The sequence below is a fragment of the Prionailurus viverrinus genome, chromosome X, assembly GCF_022837055.1.
Source record: "Prionailurus viverrinus isolate Anna chromosome X, UM_Priviv_1.0, whole genome shotgun sequence".
In the NCBI taxonomy this organism is placed as follows: Eukaryota; Metazoa; Chordata; class Mammalia; order Carnivora; family Felidae; genus Prionailurus; species Prionailurus viverrinus.
The window spans coordinates 63,785,874-63,804,149 of record NC_062579.1 but is presented as its reverse complement, the minus strand read 5'-3'; positions in this window follow the sequence as shown (position 1 = coordinate 63,804,149).

The window sequence follows — 18,276 nt, the reverse complement described above, 5'->3', positions numbered from 1 at the left end:
AATCACTAGGGAAAGGCTGGTGTTACCCCAGATTTATGCCCTATTAACACACAGACACACACACACACACACACACACACACACACACTACTGACACACATATTTGAAAGATAAAGGCTTATCTTTCTTCCATCTATCATCTCTCTTTCCTTTCTCTCCTTCCATACCATCTTTTAAGTACACATTAGGTTGGCTGAGGGTAGAGTAAGGAACGTCCAGAGGCAGTTAAGTGATGAAGCAACAGGGGAGCAGTACCCTCAGATTAGTCATTCAGCTATCTGATTTGAGGGTGACATTAGCCATGAATAGAACTTGATGGTAGAGCTCTCTGCAGAAGTAAAAAATTCAGTCTTTGGGAACAACTGGTAAATGACAGAAAACAGAATGAAATCGTTCTTCAAAATAAGGAAAAATAGTACAAGTTAAAAAGGATCAGGTATTATCCTCATTAGAAAATATCCAAAGAATAACAGCACGGTCTCAAAAAAATAATCTAATCTGATAGGATTTGGGAAGTTTTTCTCTTTATTTAAGTCTGAACTTGTGTTAAATACCTGGTGGGGTGGGGGACAGGTAGAGTTCTTTATTAAATCTCAGAATCTGATTCCCACTTTTGTAAGTAAAATATTGACAGGAAATCTTGAAAAAATTTATCTATAGCAGCCAGACCAATGGCTTGCTTGCAGTAGGCTCTCTAATACGTGTTAGTCAATCGAGTAATTAAATTTAAGAAGTTTAAAAGTTGAAATAATAATTAAAGAGCCTGGTCTAGTTGAATTTTTCTCATTTTATAAATGGAGAATTGGGGTCCAGAATAACAAAATGAATTGCCAAGGTTCATGTAGCTATGAATAAGTTCATGCATTGAATTTTTTATGTGAAAGATATCAAAGGCAGCATTGTATCTGTATTGCTTCTAAAAGACGACTATCTAATTAATAGGTACATATTATAATTATGAGAAGTTATGAAGAGACTTTCTACCAAAGAACCCACTAATTATATAGTTACTGGGATAAGTGCCTTCTAGTGAGAGCTTCTTAGGGAGAGAGAGAGAGAGAATGAATGTACTTTTGATCAGCAATCACTCTTCTGAACAAAATCTTTTTGGTAAACTGTAAATGGAAATAATAAAATTAAGCTGTATAATTAGAGATATCTTTTCATTAACTGCTATGAAAACTTTGATTACTTCAATTATAAATCAATATCCAAAGTTTTGATCTCCAAGAAAAGGTGGGGAGAAAAAGAGTTAAAAATATTTAGCAGTCACTTGAACTTTGGCTGTGAGGTCTTCAAAGTTTGTCACAAATTAGCTTAATTTAGGGGTTTTGGGTGGCTCGGGCTTTTGAGAAACCGATTGTTAATTTTGGCTCAGGTCATAATCCCAGGGTCATGGGTTTGAGCCCCATGTTGGGTTCCATGCTGATGGTAGAGCCTGCTTAAGATTCTCTCTCTTCCTCTCTCCCTCTACCCCTATCCACCACTCATGGCTCTCTCTCTCTCTCTCTCTCTCTTTCAAAAAAAAATGACTAATTAGCTTCCACTGTTTATCCACCATCACATTGTGCATCTGTCCACTTGAGTAAAATGATCACACTTAACATTTATCAAGTGTTTCTTGTATGTTAGGTACTATTCCATATCTTTACATTAAAAACTTCATTAATTCTTAATCAGTTTTATGAGATTAGGTACTATTACTGTCAGTCAGTCTGTTGTTATAAGGAAATCGAGGCACCCAGAGAATAATTTGTCTAAAGTTACACAGCTGATAACTAGTTGCTTTCAGAACTAAACCTAGTCTGTCTTCAGCACTAACATGTTTACTCATTTATGTGAATGAAGATGAGTAAAAACTAGCTTTTATTTTCTGATCATTTTCTAATGTGCTGGGCTTTCATGATAAATTTATTTTCCAATATTTATTTATTTATTTATTTATTTAGAGAGTGTGAGCGGGGGGGGGTGCAGAGAGAGAGGGAGAGAGAATCCCAAGCAGGTTGCATGCTCAGCATGGAGCCTGATGTGGGGTTCAGTCTCACAACCGTGAGATCATGACCTGAGCCAAAATCAACAGATTCTTAACCATCCAAGCCACCTATCATAAATTTTAAAATAAAAAAAATTACATATAATTTTTTATGCTGTAAATTGTGAAGAGAGTAAATAATTATGATCAAAGATTCTATCTTCCTTCCAATGACATTTTATCATGACAAGAGTAAAATTGTCCATTTTAAAAAGCAAAATATTAGTTTCTTTATCTCTTATAAATCTCAAAGTGTTAAAGCAGAAAAACATTTTCATATCAGAAATTATTTATTCATATGTGTGGGAAAAATAAGGTAGAGTAATAATTACATATTTGGTTTTATTTTTTGAACTAAGCTAAATCAAAGCATTAGACACATGACGAAATTTCACAAGAAATATAAATAGAAAACCTCAAGCCCAACAGATACAGAATCTATCATATTTTACACTGGCCTTTAGTATAAGAGAAAAATATACTGAGAAAATTAACAAAATTTCTCCCATTGCAGTATTAATTATTCCAATTAAGAGCACAAAATATTGAAGCACATTAAAAACACTCATTTACATATAAAATATTTGTATTGATGATAAAATATTCTCATTTATTCTTTCGATTAAGTTAAATGTATAATGTGTGATAAAGCACATTACAATATACAAATACCTTATTAAATATAAGATTTTAAAAATAAAATTGGGGACTAGAGAACATCTTCCTAATAATTTTGTGGATCAATCTATCTATTTGCATGCCTGAGATTAGAAGTTATGGTAAAGGTGTCCCTATAATTCACTACATCCAGGGGGCAGGGGAAATAGATATCTATTCTTTTCCCTCCTGCTATATTTCTTTTGGCATTGTGAAGCACTTTAATCCTAAGGCATTTATCTGTCCACTCAAAAACTTTTTTTTTCTATTTCCTCTACCTGAAGTGTTTGCAAGTGAATTAATATGATTAAATATCTATTAACAAGGAATAATATACTTTCTGAATGCTACCTCATTTTAGAGAATTTCCATTTTAAACAGAATAAATCTTGGGGCGCCTGGGTGGTGCAGTTGGTTAAGCGTCCGACTTCAGCCAGGTCACGATCTCGCGGTCCGTGAGTTCGAGCCCCGCGTCGGGCTCTGGGCTGATGGCTCAGAGCCTGTAGCCTGTTTCCGATTCTGTGTCTCCCTCTCTCTCTGCCCCTCGCCCGTTCATGCTCTGTCTCTCTCTGTCTCAAAAATAAACTTTAAAAAAAAAAAAAAGAGAATAAATCTTAAACTAAAGAAAAAACACTCTATGAGTGACATTTTCAACACCATATAGTATGGACTCTTGCAGTAGATATAAGGAAGTATAGGTGGATCAGAAATCATATCACATTGGAACTACCTACTGTTGCTGAGATTAATTTTTCAGGGAAATGGTTATAAATATCCCCACCCTAACAGTAGCAGAAAGAACCTTCCATTTTCACGTATTGAGTTAAGATTATGAGATGAAGGTGACCAGATTGGTTGCTTAATAGTTAATGTTGAGGTATACCTGAGGCAAGACTGCTATCTTTTAGGAACACATATTTTAAGGGTTCTTCAAACTCAATAACCTTCAATTTAGCTATAATCTCAAAATAATATTCACAGTTCTCATCCTCGACTAGGAAGGAAGTTGCAACACAGTTAAGCCACAAGCAACAGTAAAGTTGTCTCCTATAACTTCTTTATGGAATCTATCCCTGTACTCACACACTGTGTTCTCCAAACTGCCCCATCTTCAAACGTCAAACTTCTTGTTGATACTCTAGAGAAATAGCTTTTGCAAGTTGTGATGTAATCTGGTGACTTGTGACTCAATTCATCTGTAGGAAAATCATTCAGAAGGAGGAGAGGGAGCTAAGATGACAGTGAAGTGGGAGGACCTTAGGCTTGCTTCATCCCATGAACAGAGCTAGATAACTATCAAATCATTCTGAATACTCGAGAAATTGACTAGAGAACTGAGAAAACTGCACAACTACAGGGAGAGAAGAGCCCACTTTGAAGAAGGAAGGAAGTATGGAGACATGGTTTGAGGGAGAAATGTTTCATGGGTGCTACAGAGGGGAAGGAACCCTGGTTGCATAGAAAGGTGAGAGTGGAACACACAGCGATACACACAAGAAAACACTTCCCCAAAGCCTTTGGCTGGGAAAATGAGAGTGACTGAATTTAGTGAGTTATTATAAGCAGCCAGGCTCAAAGACTGGAGTTTTAGAGGTCTATGGGCTTGGCTGGGATAGAGACCTTAGGACATGCTCTACTCCTGGACAAAACACAGGGAACCAACCCAGGGCAGACTTTGCAATCTGAGGATTGCCTAAGGGGCTGAAGGAGAGATTGTTCATACTTTTTGGAGGGCATCTGTGAGAAGTGTCATTACCTCTCGGGACAAAAGAAACAGCAAAGGTCATTTCTCTCCATCACCCCTCAGCATAGGTGCAGAGACACCTGCTGAGAGCAACTAATCAGGACCCTGGCTTTTTAACTTGCTTGCTCCAAATTCCATGCCCCTGCACTCTTGTGAAACTGTCCTTCTGTGTCAAACCTGAATTCGTCCCAATATGGTCAAATCGTTACCCAGAGGATGAGTGCAGTTCCCTGCCACACCAAGTCCCTGAAGTTTAGAATTTTAAAAATCAGTAGGAGTGGTTAGGGTACAGCCCAAGGTGCACTGCACTGAGTCAGGTAGGCAAGTGACCCAGAGATAGACACTATGAAATCAGTAATCTGAAAAATGCCTGTGATGCAACAGGGGAAATTATTTTCTCCTCTGAAAGTGCTTCCCTGAGAACAGCAATCAAGGGCCTACCTCTTCTGGGAGGAAGGAGAGGGGTGGGGACAACATCCCCCCTGCCCAAACCCTCATCATAAACCAATGTCAGTAAACAGCACAGCATCAACACTGGCTGCCTAACCTGCTTACACCAAGTCAGAACCCCATTCACTGCTTCTCATGGTACTGCTTTTCTTAGGCAAGTATGCCTAAAAACTCATGCAACAGACCCCTACCCAGAAGAACAGCACAAACTTTTCAAGCACTACATCTACTGTCTATAGAGTTCTGTGAAGCTTTAATTCTAGTGGAAATAACATCAGGTGTTTTTTAACAAGCACACCATAACACACCTACTTAAAACTTGCTACACGCTGGTGAAAGTGCAAGGAGAAACTCTGCAGGCAATTTCAGGGATAGAGCAGCAAAACACCACAGCAGAGTGCACACAGCACACACCAGACACACTTACTGAGGCACCAGGCCTGGACAGTGTATGACTTCTTCATAAAGCCATTGTTCTCATAAGCAGGAAACATAACAGGCTTTCCTAACACACACAAAAGACAGAGACTTAGAAAAAAATACCAAGACAGAGGAATGCATTGCAAAAAAAAAAAAACCAAACAAACAAACAAGAAAAGAACAAGAAAAGGTCACAGCCAGAGATCTAATTGATACAGATATCATTAATATTCCTTATGGAGAATTTAGGACAACAATCAAAATGACATTAGCTGGGCTTGAGAAAATCATAGAAGACATCAGGGAGACGCTTACCACAGATATAAAAGAGCTAAAAAACAATCAGTCCAAAATGAAAAATTCAGTAACTGAGATTCAAAACTGACTGGATGTAATGACCACAATGATGGAAGAATAAGAGTAACATATAAGTGATATAGAAGATAGAATTATGGAAACTAAAGAAACTTAACAAAAGAGAGAAAGAAAAAATTGGGGTCATGAGAGTAGATTTAAATAACTCATTGACTCCACCAAACTTATTAATATTATTATCATAGGAAGCCCAGAATAAGAAGGAGAAAAGGGGGCCAGAAGGTATATTTGAGGATTTTATAGCTAAAAACTTCCCTAATCTGGAAAAGGAAACAGACATCAAAGTCCAGGAGGCACAGAGAACTCCCATCAAAATCAAAAAAAGCAAGCCAGCATCAAGATATATCATAGTTAAATTTGCAAAATATAGTGATAAAGAAAAATTTATAAAAGCAGCAAGACAAAAGAAGTTCCTAACTTATAAGGGAAAACCAATCAATTAGTAGCATATCTGTCCACAGAAACTTGTCAAGCCAGATGGGAATGGCATGATATATTCAACATGATGATTGGGGAAAACCTGTAGCCAAAAACACACTAGGCAGCAAGATTATCATTCAGAATAGAAGGAGAGATAAAGAGTTCCCCAGACAAACAAAACTAAAGGAGTTTGTGACCACTAAACCAACCCTGCAAGAAATATTAAGGCGACTCTTTGAGTGGGAACAAAAGAGCAAAAGCACCAAAGACTAGAAAGAAACAGAGAAAATCTCCAGAAACAATGACAACACAAGTAATAAAATGACACTAAATACTTATCTATCACTAATTACTCTGAGTGTAAATGTACTAAATGCTCCAATCTAAATACATCAGGTGTCAAAATAGATTAAAAAATACCTATATATATGCAGCCTAAAAGACACTTAGTTTGGACCTAAAAACATCTCCGTATTGAAAGTGAGGGAATGGATAAACATTTATCATCAGAGAAAGCCAGAGTAGCCATTCTTATATCAGACAAATAGATTTAAAACCGTATACTGTAACAAGACATACAAAAGGGCACTATATCATAATAAAGGGGAGTATCCATCAAGAAGATCTAACAATTGTATTTATGCAACCAACATGGGAACCCCAAAATATATAAAACAATTAATAACAAACATAAAGAAACTCATTAATACTATAATAATAGTAGGGGACTTTAACACCCCACTTATATCAATAGACAGAACACCTAAGCACAAAATCAACAAGGAAACAATGGCTTTGAATGATACACTGAACAAGATAGACTTAACTGATATATTCAGAACATTTCATCCTAAAGCAGCAAAATGCACATTAGTTTCAAGGGCACGAGGGACAATCTCCAGAATATTTCACATACTGGATCATAAATTTGGCCTCAAGAAATACAGAAAGATTGAGATTATACCATGCATATTTTCTGACCACAATGGTATGAAACTTTAAGTCAGTCACAAGAAAAAATTGAAAAGACCACAAATACATGCCGGTTAAAGAGCATGCTACTAAAAAATGAATGGGCCAACTAGGAAATTAAGGAAAAAATGAAAGTGAAAACACAATCACCCAAAACCATTGGGATGCAGCAAAAGCACTCCTAAGAGGGGTATATATAGCGATAAATGCCTACCTCAAGAAGCAGGAAAAATCTTAAATACAGAACCTAATCTTATACATAAAGGAGCTAGAAAAGGAACAACAAATGAAACCTAAAGCCAGCAGAAGAATGGAGATAATAAAGATTAGAGCAGACATAATTGATTAAAAAAAAAAAAGTAAAATATATCAATGAAACCAGGAACTGGTTTTTGAAAAAAAATAATAAAATTGGTAAACCCCTAATCAGACTTTTCAAAAAGAAACGAGAAAGCACCCAAATAAAATCACAATAAACACCACAGAAATATGAACAATTAGAAGAGAATTTTATGAAACATAAAATGCCAACAAAATGGACAATCTGGAAGAAATGGATGAATTCCTATAAAAATATAAACCACCAAAGCTGAAACAAGAATAGAAATTTGAACATGTCAATAAACAGCAAAGAAATTGAATCAGTAATCAAACATCTCCCAACAAACAAAAGTCCAGGGCCAGATGGCTTCCTAGGGGAATTCTACCAAATATTTAAGGAATAGTTAATACCTATTCTTCTCAAACCTTTCTAAAAAATGAAAGAAAAACTTCCAAAATCATGTATGAGGCCAGCACTATCTTGATTACAAAATCAGACAAAGACTCCACTAAAAAAGAGAATTATGGGCCAATATACCTGATGAACATGGGTGCAAAAATTCTCAACAAAATACTAGCAAATAGAATTCAACAGTACGTTAAAGGAATCATTCACCACAATCAAATGGGATTTATTCCTGAGCTGCAAGTGTGGTTAAATATTTTCAATCAATCAACGTGGACACCACATTTATGAGAAAAAGGATAAAAACCATATGATCCTCTCAATAGATGCAGAAAAAGCATTTGATAAAGCACAATATCCATTCTTGATAACAGCCATCAGCAAAGTAGGCTTAGAGGGAACATACATAAACATAATAAAGACTATTATGAAAAACCCGCAGCTAATATCATCATCAATGGGGAAAACTGAGAGCTTATCCTCTAAGGTCAGGAAGAAAATAGGGATAGCCACTCTCACAACTTTTATTCAACATAGTACTGGAAGTCCTAGTCTCAGCAATATGACCACACAAAGAAATAAAAGGCATCCAAACTGGCAAGGGAGAAGTCAAACTTTCACTATTTGCAGATGACATGATACTGTATACAGAAAACCCAGTATACCCCAGCAAAAAAAAAAAAAAATGCTAGAACTTAAACACAAACACAGTAACATACAGGATATAAAATCAACATACAGAAATCTGTTACATTTCTATACAATAATGAAGCAGCAGAAAAATATATCAAGGAGTCAATCCCATTTACAGTAACAACAAAAGCCATAAGGTAGCTAGGAATAAACCTAATGAAAGAGGTAAAAACTGTACTCTGAAAACCATATATCACAGATGAAACATATTAAAAAATGACATAAAATGGACAGACATCTCATGCTCATGGATTGGAAGAACAGATATTGCTAAAATGTCTATAGTAACCAAAGAAATTGCATTCAATGCCATCCCTATCAAAATACCACCAGCGTTTTTCACAGAGCTAGAACAAATAATCCTAAAATTTGTATAGAACCGCAAAAGACCCCAAATAGCCAAAGCATCTTGAAAAGCAAAGGTGGAGGCATCACACGTTGTACTACTTCAAGTTGTATTACAAAGCTGTTGTGATCAAGATGGTATGGTGCTGGCACAAAAATAGACAATAGATCAATGGAATAGAAAACCCAGAAATTAACCCAAAGCTACATGGCCAATTCACCTTTGACAAAGCAGGAAAAATTGTCTAATGGAAAAAAGGCAGTCTCTTCTATAAATAGTGTTTCGAAAAGTGGACAGCCACATGCAAAGGAATGAAACTGGACCAGCTCTTACATAATACACAAAAGCAAATTCAAAATGGATGAAAGACTTAAATGTGAGAGAGGAAGGAAACCATCAAAATTATAAATGAGAACACAGGCAGTAACCTCTTTTACATCAGTTACATCAATAACCTCTTTTACAACTTCTTATTAGATATGTTTCCTGTGGCAAGGGAACCAAAAGCAAAAATAAACTATTGGGACTTAAGATGAAGAGCTTATGCACAGCAAAAGAAACAACCAATAAAACTAAAAGGCAACCTCCAGGATGGGAGAAGATATTTGCATGGGAAATATCTGATAAAAGGTTGATATATAAAATCTATAAAGAACTTATCAAACTCAACACACACAAAAAAAACAAATAATGCGGTGAAGAAATGGTCAGAATACATGAATAGACATTTTCCCAAAGAAGACATAGAAATGGATAATAGACACATGAGAAGATGGTCAGCATTACTCATCATCAGGGAAATACAAATGAAAACTACAATGCAATATCACCTCACACCTGTCAGAATGGCTAAAATTAACAACACAGGAAAACACAGGTGTTGCCAAGGATCTGGTGTTGGTGGGAATGCAAACTGGTACAGTCACTCTGGAAAACAGTATGGAGGCTCCTCAAAATGTTAAAAATAGAACGACGCCACAATCCAGCAATTGCACTACTATATACTTACTTAAAGAATACAAAAATACTAATTCAAAGGGATACATGAGCCCTGATGTTTATAGCAGCATTATCAACAATAGCCAGATTATAGATAAAGCCCAAATGTCCATTGAATGATGAATGGATAAAGAAAATGTGGTATAGGGGTGCTTGGGTAGCTTAGCTGGTTTAGAGTCCCACTTCAGCTTAGATCATGATCTCATGGTTTGTGGGTTCGAGCCCCATGTCAGACTCTGTGCTGACAGATCAGAGCCTGAAGCCTGCTTCGGATTCTGTGTCTCCTTCTCTTTCTGCCCCTCCCCCACTCATTCTCTGTTTATCTCTCTGTATCTCAAAAATAAATATTTTTTAAAAAATAAAATGTGATACACACACACACACACACACACACACACACACACACACACTGGAATATTACTCAACCATAAAAAAGAATGAAATTTTGCATTTTCAATGACACGGATGAGCTTGAGTGTACTATGCTAAGCAAAATAAGTCAGTCAGAAAAAGACAAATTCCATATGATTTCACTCACATGTGGAATTTGAGAAACAAAACAGATGAACATGGGATGGCGAAGAGAGCCAAAACAGACTTTTAACCATAGAGAACAACTGAGGGTTACTGGACAGCAGATCAGTGGGCAGATGGGTTTAATAGGTGATGGCTATTAAGAAGGGCACTTGTCATGAGCACTGTCTGTTGTAAGTGATGAATCACTAAATTCTACACCTAAAACTAATATTACAGTGTATGTTAACTAACTAGAATTTAAATAAAAACCTGAAAAACAACAAACAAAATGTTTAAACAATCCTTCATATTTTTGTGCATGTCAGGCTGTAAACATCTGAGGAATCATTTGAAATAATTGAGCTGTTATTTCCCACTTTTAAGTATTTCCAATATGCACATTCACCAAAAAGTCATTAGATTTCATATCAACATATTAAACACCTTTGCACAGTGGAGTGTAATCTCTTGGAAAACTTGATGTGCTTGTTTTGAGACTGACTAAAACAAAGTGTCTAAAGTTCATATTGCCTAATAATAACTATGGATGTATTGTTTTTCAACGTTTATTTTTATTTTTGGGACAGAGAGAGACAGAGCGTGAACGCGGGAGGGGCAGAGAGAGAGGGAGACACAGAATCGGAAACAGGCTCCAGGCTCTGAGCCATCAGCCCAGAGCCTGACGTGGGGCTCGAACTCCCGGACCGCGAGATCGTGACCTGGCTGAAGTCGGACGTTTAACCGACTGCGCCACCCAGGCGCCCCTGGATGTATTGTTTTAAATTCACTTTTATAGAAAGCAAGAAGATAGGTGATATATGCTATTAGTTATTAGCATTGATTACCAATATAATATCATTCATGCCATTTTATTATCACTGCCAAAGAAACTGCTTGAAGTTGCTTCTACCCTAAATTATTTAGTAGTAGATATACCCACAATAATGGGTTTCAGAGAATTCCATTTACAACTATATTTGAGTTTAAAGTCCATTTAATTTAATGACAATTATGTACCAGAAATAGTACCCAAAACACCCAAGAAAAAAAACAATTCTTATGAGAAAAACATCACTGAGTCTTGAATTCAGAGACATACACAAAAAGGCAGAGAAAACAATGGAATATAAATATTTTTCATTCACTGAGACAATGTACACATCATGACATTCATTCAGTCTTCTTCATTTTGAATAGTGGTTTGGGTTATTGTTATCTAATTTTGAGTAAATTGATGTGTGTTTTATTTGATTCCAGCATCAGAATCATCAGAATAATATGGCCAGTTGTTGTCATAAAAAGGATAGAAATAATTCATGGAGTGCTCAGCTAGAACTCAGGTTCTAATGATGGTATTATTTCCATTTTATAGCACATTTCAATGAAAAAGAAAAAAAAGTATGTGCATTATCTTTTTTTATTCTCAGCATAATTCTCTAAGGTTTGTCTTATCATCTTCCTTTTATAGGTAAAAAAAATAAAGCAGTCTCAGAGACTAGAGGACTAGCTTGAGAGCTATGCTTTGAGCTCAGTTATCCTAAAACCAAGTCTAAGACTTTGTCCTTTATCCCACACCTCTGCCTTCCTGTTCCAGTACAGATGCTGATCTCCTAAAATCACTTAGCCCCTTTGAATGTAATTTTTCTTCCTGCAAAACTGGCCATGGGGTATGGAAAGTAAGGGTTGAAACTCAGTTGTTTGATCCTGTGAACCAAAAATTATTTGGCATAGGAATGACAGAGGGTTCAAAAATATTACAGGGAGTACATGAAATTATATATCCATTGAGCATAAATAACATATATTGCACATATGTGTATATAAATTCTGCTGAGATTAATAAAATGCACATTCACTCAAAACCAATATTGAATAAATTGTAGCTTTTTGTTATTATGTATTTCCTCACTTAATGGCTACTAAAAGTGCCATCATTTTCTTGGGAGAACCACTACATTTTGCAGTATTAAAAGTGGTCTCTATACTCAAACTTGTTGGGAATCTCTAAACTACATCATCTCCAAAACACTTTTGAGCTTGAAAATTTTATGAAATTGTTATTCAAACCAGGCCTTACTCAGTCATTAGAACAGAATAAGACTGATTAATTGGTATTCAACTGACTCTGTATTGATTGAACCATAGTAAAATTGATCTAATTAATCATGTAAAACAAGTTTGAGTATTTTCATGTAAGAAACGAATTAAGGGAGGGTGGCTCTCAAAAAATAAGTAAACATTAATTTTTTTTTTAAGAAGGGGTGCCTGGGTGGCTCAGTCGGTTAAGTGTACGACTTCGACTCGGGTCATGATCTCACAGTTCATGAGTTTCAGCCCCCCGTCGGTCTCTGTGCTGACAGCTCGGAGCCTGGAGCTGCTTCCGATTCTGTGTCTCCCTTTTTCTGCCCCTCCCCTGCTCGACTCTGTCTATCTCTCTCTAAAAAAATAAATAAGCATTAATTAAGGGAGGGTGGGATATTTGATAGAACAGTGGTTTCAAAAAAGAAATAATCATAATTCTCATATACACTTATTCTTTTATGATTCTGAGTTGTGGGTGAGATAAGGCTAGTTAATTATATCAGTAATAGCCTTCAAGGGGCTTATAATATCTTTATTATTTTACTGCCCCATCTCATTTGAAATATGTCTAGGATATGACCAATTCTCATCACCTCCTCTGTTATAAACTGACATAATCTCTTGCTAGTAATATTACAACACCTTCCAAAGTGGCGTCCTTTTTCATGCCATTATCTCCACTGATAGAGGAGATGTATTATGTATCTCAATACATAAGCCAGACTGATATTTTAAAAACAGAATCAGATCATGTCACTCCTCTTCTCAAAATTCTCCAATGATATCTTATATCATTCAAAGTAAAACTTGAAGTCTTTCAAATGGTCAAATGCCCTACATGATTTTCCTCTTATATTCTACCTCTGTTTTGTATTACTCTCTCCCTCCACTTGGCCTTTACATTTTGTCTGTGCCTATCTCCATTTCTGGAACCAAAGTTTCCAGTGAGTAATTGTTATTTTGTGCTACTAGTTCCCTAAGGCTTCCCTGCAATAAGTTATACTGGTCTGAACAAGTAGAGGCATTTCGTAAGTACAGCAGCTCAAACGTCAGGAAAGGGCATTAACACTTTGATAAGAAAGCTCTATTTGCTATGGCTAGACTAGAAGTGAATCTGACTTCTGTGGTAGGCAAATATTGGTAAAATTAAATAACAAGTCTTGCCTGTTTGTTTTATCTAGTATTTCCCAGGCACCTTGACTTTATGTTTTATGATGACTTTTATTGTTTTATGATTTGAGGGTCACAACTAGTCTTAAAATCAGGGAAATTTGACGGACATAATGAATAACATAGGTTTAATTTTATGATTGTATATTTCACATTGTCCAAACTGGTATGCATAATAGGAACAAGTTATAACATGCACTTAATTATGTGCCATGCAAACACATTACCAGGGCAGTTTCTGTAGGTGCGGCTCCAAATGTGAATTCATGTTAAATCATATTTACTACAACATGTGAAATGTAAGAAAGAAACTCCTAAATAAAGAGTTTTTACATTAATATTTTTGCTACCATTTTGTGCATAAATAAAATAGAAAGCTTCATCATTCTCTTAAGTTCATAACTCTTATCTCAGAGAAGAACTGTCAAGTATTCAAATATATGAGATAAACCTCTCCAATAATGTATTACACAGAGCATCTTCTAAAACCAATCAACAAAATACAATTTAACATGAAATGAGGAATTGAAAGGGAGTGGTTAAAAAACCCAGGGATATATGTAATGATACAACTTTGAAGAAGTCTTTACATGAGACTGGATTTGAATCATCAAAGCTCAGCTCTACTTAAGGGGAAAAAAGTGGTGACAGGAGAAAATGAGAAAAGGTTTGGATAAGGAGTGATACAACCTGAATGTTACGATTACACTCTTGTAACTCTTTGTGTTTAGGAATGGATTCATTGGGTGTATATCCTTTAAAGGGGATATTTTATACAATTTTCTCAGAGCCAGTTAGAAAGAATACAAATATTAAGACAAAATAAAGAAAAAGAAAGAAAGAGGAAAGAAGGAAGGAAGGAAAAGAGGGAGGGAGAGAGGAAGAAGGAAAGAGAAAAGAAGGAACAGAGGAAGAGAGGGAAGAGGAATAAAGGAGAGAAAGAGGGAGGGAATGAAAGAAAGGAGACATATATACATTGTCACTTAATGTTCACAATAACTCAACAAGGTAGGTATTCCTTTATTTTGAGAAAGGGACAATGAAACTGTAAAAGGTTAAGCGATTTGCCTAAGTTCTTGCAACTACTAAGTGGCTCAGTTAGAATTCAAACCTAGGTTTGTCTGACTCCATGTTCATTTAATCATTCCAGTATGTCAAATTTCTATAAGTCTGACACAGAAATTTGGTTTGCAAGTCATGGTTCATGTGGGTTTTTCAGGTGGCCTACAGGTTATCTTATACCATTAATAAAAATAATGTAACAATGCATAATCTTTACTTCCTGTTGTTTATTCTGTTATGCAACAGAATTTCTGTTTTTAATAAAAATGCAGACATAACCTCATTCCACCTCATCAAAAGTAGGACTTTCCCCAATTCTGAGGATTTTTTTTTTTTCGTAAAGGAAGGAGCAAGTGGAATACATGGTCTGTGAAGTCTTTTGCCCCATCAGAGGGGCCAAAAAAATGAAAATATTTTAGAACAACTTAATATATATATTCTACATGAAGTAGGCACAGTACATATTTTTGATTGATACCAGAAATGTATTCTCAGTAGGTTTACTCAGGCTGAATGCAGAAGAGCAATTATCTAATTTAATCAACGTCACTACATTGCATGTGTGGAAGCCCTTAGGATCCCACTGTTCTTCTGGATCCAAATGAGATAGTTTAATAATTGAAAGAGCCTTCCTTGGAAGTTCTCTTTGTACCTTATTGCCCAAGAAACTATGATAAACATGTCTTATGCTAAAGTCCTCTGGAAAATGAAACAAAAAGTTTTACAATGAGACTGCAGTATATGCAGGTCTGGGTAAAACTAAAAAGACATGTAAACATGGTTCTTACTCTTTGAAGATATACTGTATTTAAGATTAAAAAATATTTTTCTAAAGTGAATGGGGAAGATAAGACATCTAATGTTAGCAATAGCTACTACCTAGGAGTGGATTGGGATGGGGGTGGGCACATCTAATGGAACTGTCACTTTTAACTGTATATACTTTTGTAATGTTTAGTTTTTCTACTATAAGAATGTGTTGATACATTATTTGTGTAAACTTAAAAAATTAAACCAGTCAGTAAAAATAAAAAGAAAATTTCTAGCTTTGTGATTATTATATATATATATATATAAGCAATATATATATATATATATATATTGCTTATTTTTGAGAGAGAGACAGAGTGCGGGTGGGGGAGGGGAGAGATAGAGGGAGACACAGAATCCGAAGCAGGCTCCAGGCTCTGAGCTGCCAGCACAGAGCCTGACACAGGGCTCAAACTCACAAACTGTGAGATCGTGACCTGAGCTGAAGTCAGACTTTAACTGACTCAGACACCCAGGTGCCCCTGAGATTGTTATTTTAAATAGTGGCAGGTTTTTTTTAATGAGAAGGATTAGGTAGAAAATATTGCTAGGAATAAGTAAGGGGAAACACAGCAACTCCAACAAACTAACTCTTTTACTCTCTTTTTCACTTTCCTCATTAAACTCATTTCCCTCTTCTCAGATTGTCCACACTTTGGAAAAAAGGAATTGAAACAGAATTTACAAGACAAAAGTCTGGCTGGCTAAATAGGGAAGTTTTTCAGTTGAACTAAAAATTTAATAGTATTGTCCTACTATTCATGTATTTTTGAGTTTGAAAAATGGTATTTACATAAATAAAAACTTGCAGTCAGAAAAGGAATCAGAGATTTTTTTAAAGTAAAAATTCTAGTTATGTTTCCTGACATTAGAAAAGTTGGAAATTTGTACTATCAGAGTAATGAAGATGCCAAGTTCCTATTGTTTTCACTTTTTGAATGCATTCATATTGATTAGTCTTCTCTGCTTGAATTATTTTTATAGACAGGTAGAATCTGCCACTTTCTAGCACCTGGTGGATACTTTCTGCATGGCTTTGTGAGAAGTTTTCACTTCAAGGCCTGTTGGGTTGGGCTACAAAGCCAACTAGAGGCTATAAATTGACTATTTTCAGATATTCCTTCCAGAGAACATAATGTGGCTCAGAATAACAAAAAGACAGAAAGGAAACAAGACCACCCTTATTGTAGAAAAGCTACATAATTCTAACTTCCCTTTCCCTAAATAAGATAAATAAGCAACTCTATCTTGTTTGCTTTCTAGAAATGAAAGAGTTAAAACAGTTATTGTCTTCCCCTTTCATCTTCACTTTGTCTATGACCTGCTCATAAAAAAAAAAACATATTATGACATGTTATACGTTCTGTTTGTCAGGCTCTTAGATGTAATTTTTACTTATTAATAAAAACATCAGGGTTCCTAACTTAGAAAACTCACTTTAAATATTAGTTTGCATAAATGTAAAAACGCAAGAAATGCCAATCACAGAATAACCATGTTAAGATGATAGGACAAACTGCAAATATAGGCCATCATAACTCACATGAATCATTCAATACATTTAAAACCAGTCTGCATGATGACATCTTGGGTTAGGAAATTTAGAAACCCTAAGACTCCCTAGCTTTTGCTGGAAGGAGATACAGAGCAGGCACGCTCATCTCTGTAGACTATAAAGATGACTATAATGATACAACTCATATGGCACATTTTTGCTTGCAATATAAGACCTTGCAGCTATGACCTGACCTGGAAAAAGACTAAATTAAAAACAAAACACACAAGAACATCAACAGTAAATGAAGCCTATGTGCTGGGTCAAAGATGTCCTTTTCTCTGAAATACCCATGTCTCATCCCAGTCCCACTCATAAATTTATAATAAAAATCATATTCATTATGTCTCATCAGAAGGCATTGTCAATTCGTCTGTGTTCTCTTCAATTGATTAAATTCAAATAAAGCACACACGCTGAACAAATATCTATTAAGTTCCATGTCTTTTAAGGACTCCACTACTTTGTCTCTGAGACCTCACTAAAACTAGAATAATTGGATGGATAGATTTTTATCTTTTTTCTTTCTTTTTTATCGCTTTTTTTTGCTCCTTCTTCTTTCTTCATTTCTTTCTTTCTTCTTTTATTCCTTCCTTCCTTCCTTCTTCTTTTCATATAGCTAATAATAACTAAATACTTACTATGTGTCAAGTACTGGCTAGATGACAGGTATATGAAACATACCTAGCACTGTCGTCCAGGATCTCACAATCTATGGGGATCTCCAGAATAGTAAATCTGTAATTATGATATAATGTGGTAAGCACCAGGATAGGTGAAGTAGGGGAAGTTATATAAGCATGAAAATTGTATTCATCCTTGGGGCGCCTGGGTGGTTCAGTTGTTTAAACGTCTGACTCGATTTCAGTTCAGGTCATGATCTCACAGTTTGTGAGATCAAAGTCTGCATCTGGCTTTGCTCTGATAGCACGGAGCCTGGTTGGGATTCCCTCTCTCCCTGTCTCTCTGCCCCTCCCCTGCTCATGCACATTCTCTCCTCTCTCTCCCTCTCTCTCTCAAAATAAATAAACTTAAAAAAAGAAATACAACAGATTTCTGTACACTGGTTTTGTATCCTCTGAGTTTACTGAATTCATTAATCAGTTCTAGAAGTCTTTTGGTGGTATCTTTCAGGTTTTCTATATAGAGTATCATGTCATCTGCAAGTAATGAAAGTTTTACATCCTCCTTATTGATTTGGATGCCTTTTATTTCCTTTTGCTTGATTGCTGTGGCTAGGACTTCC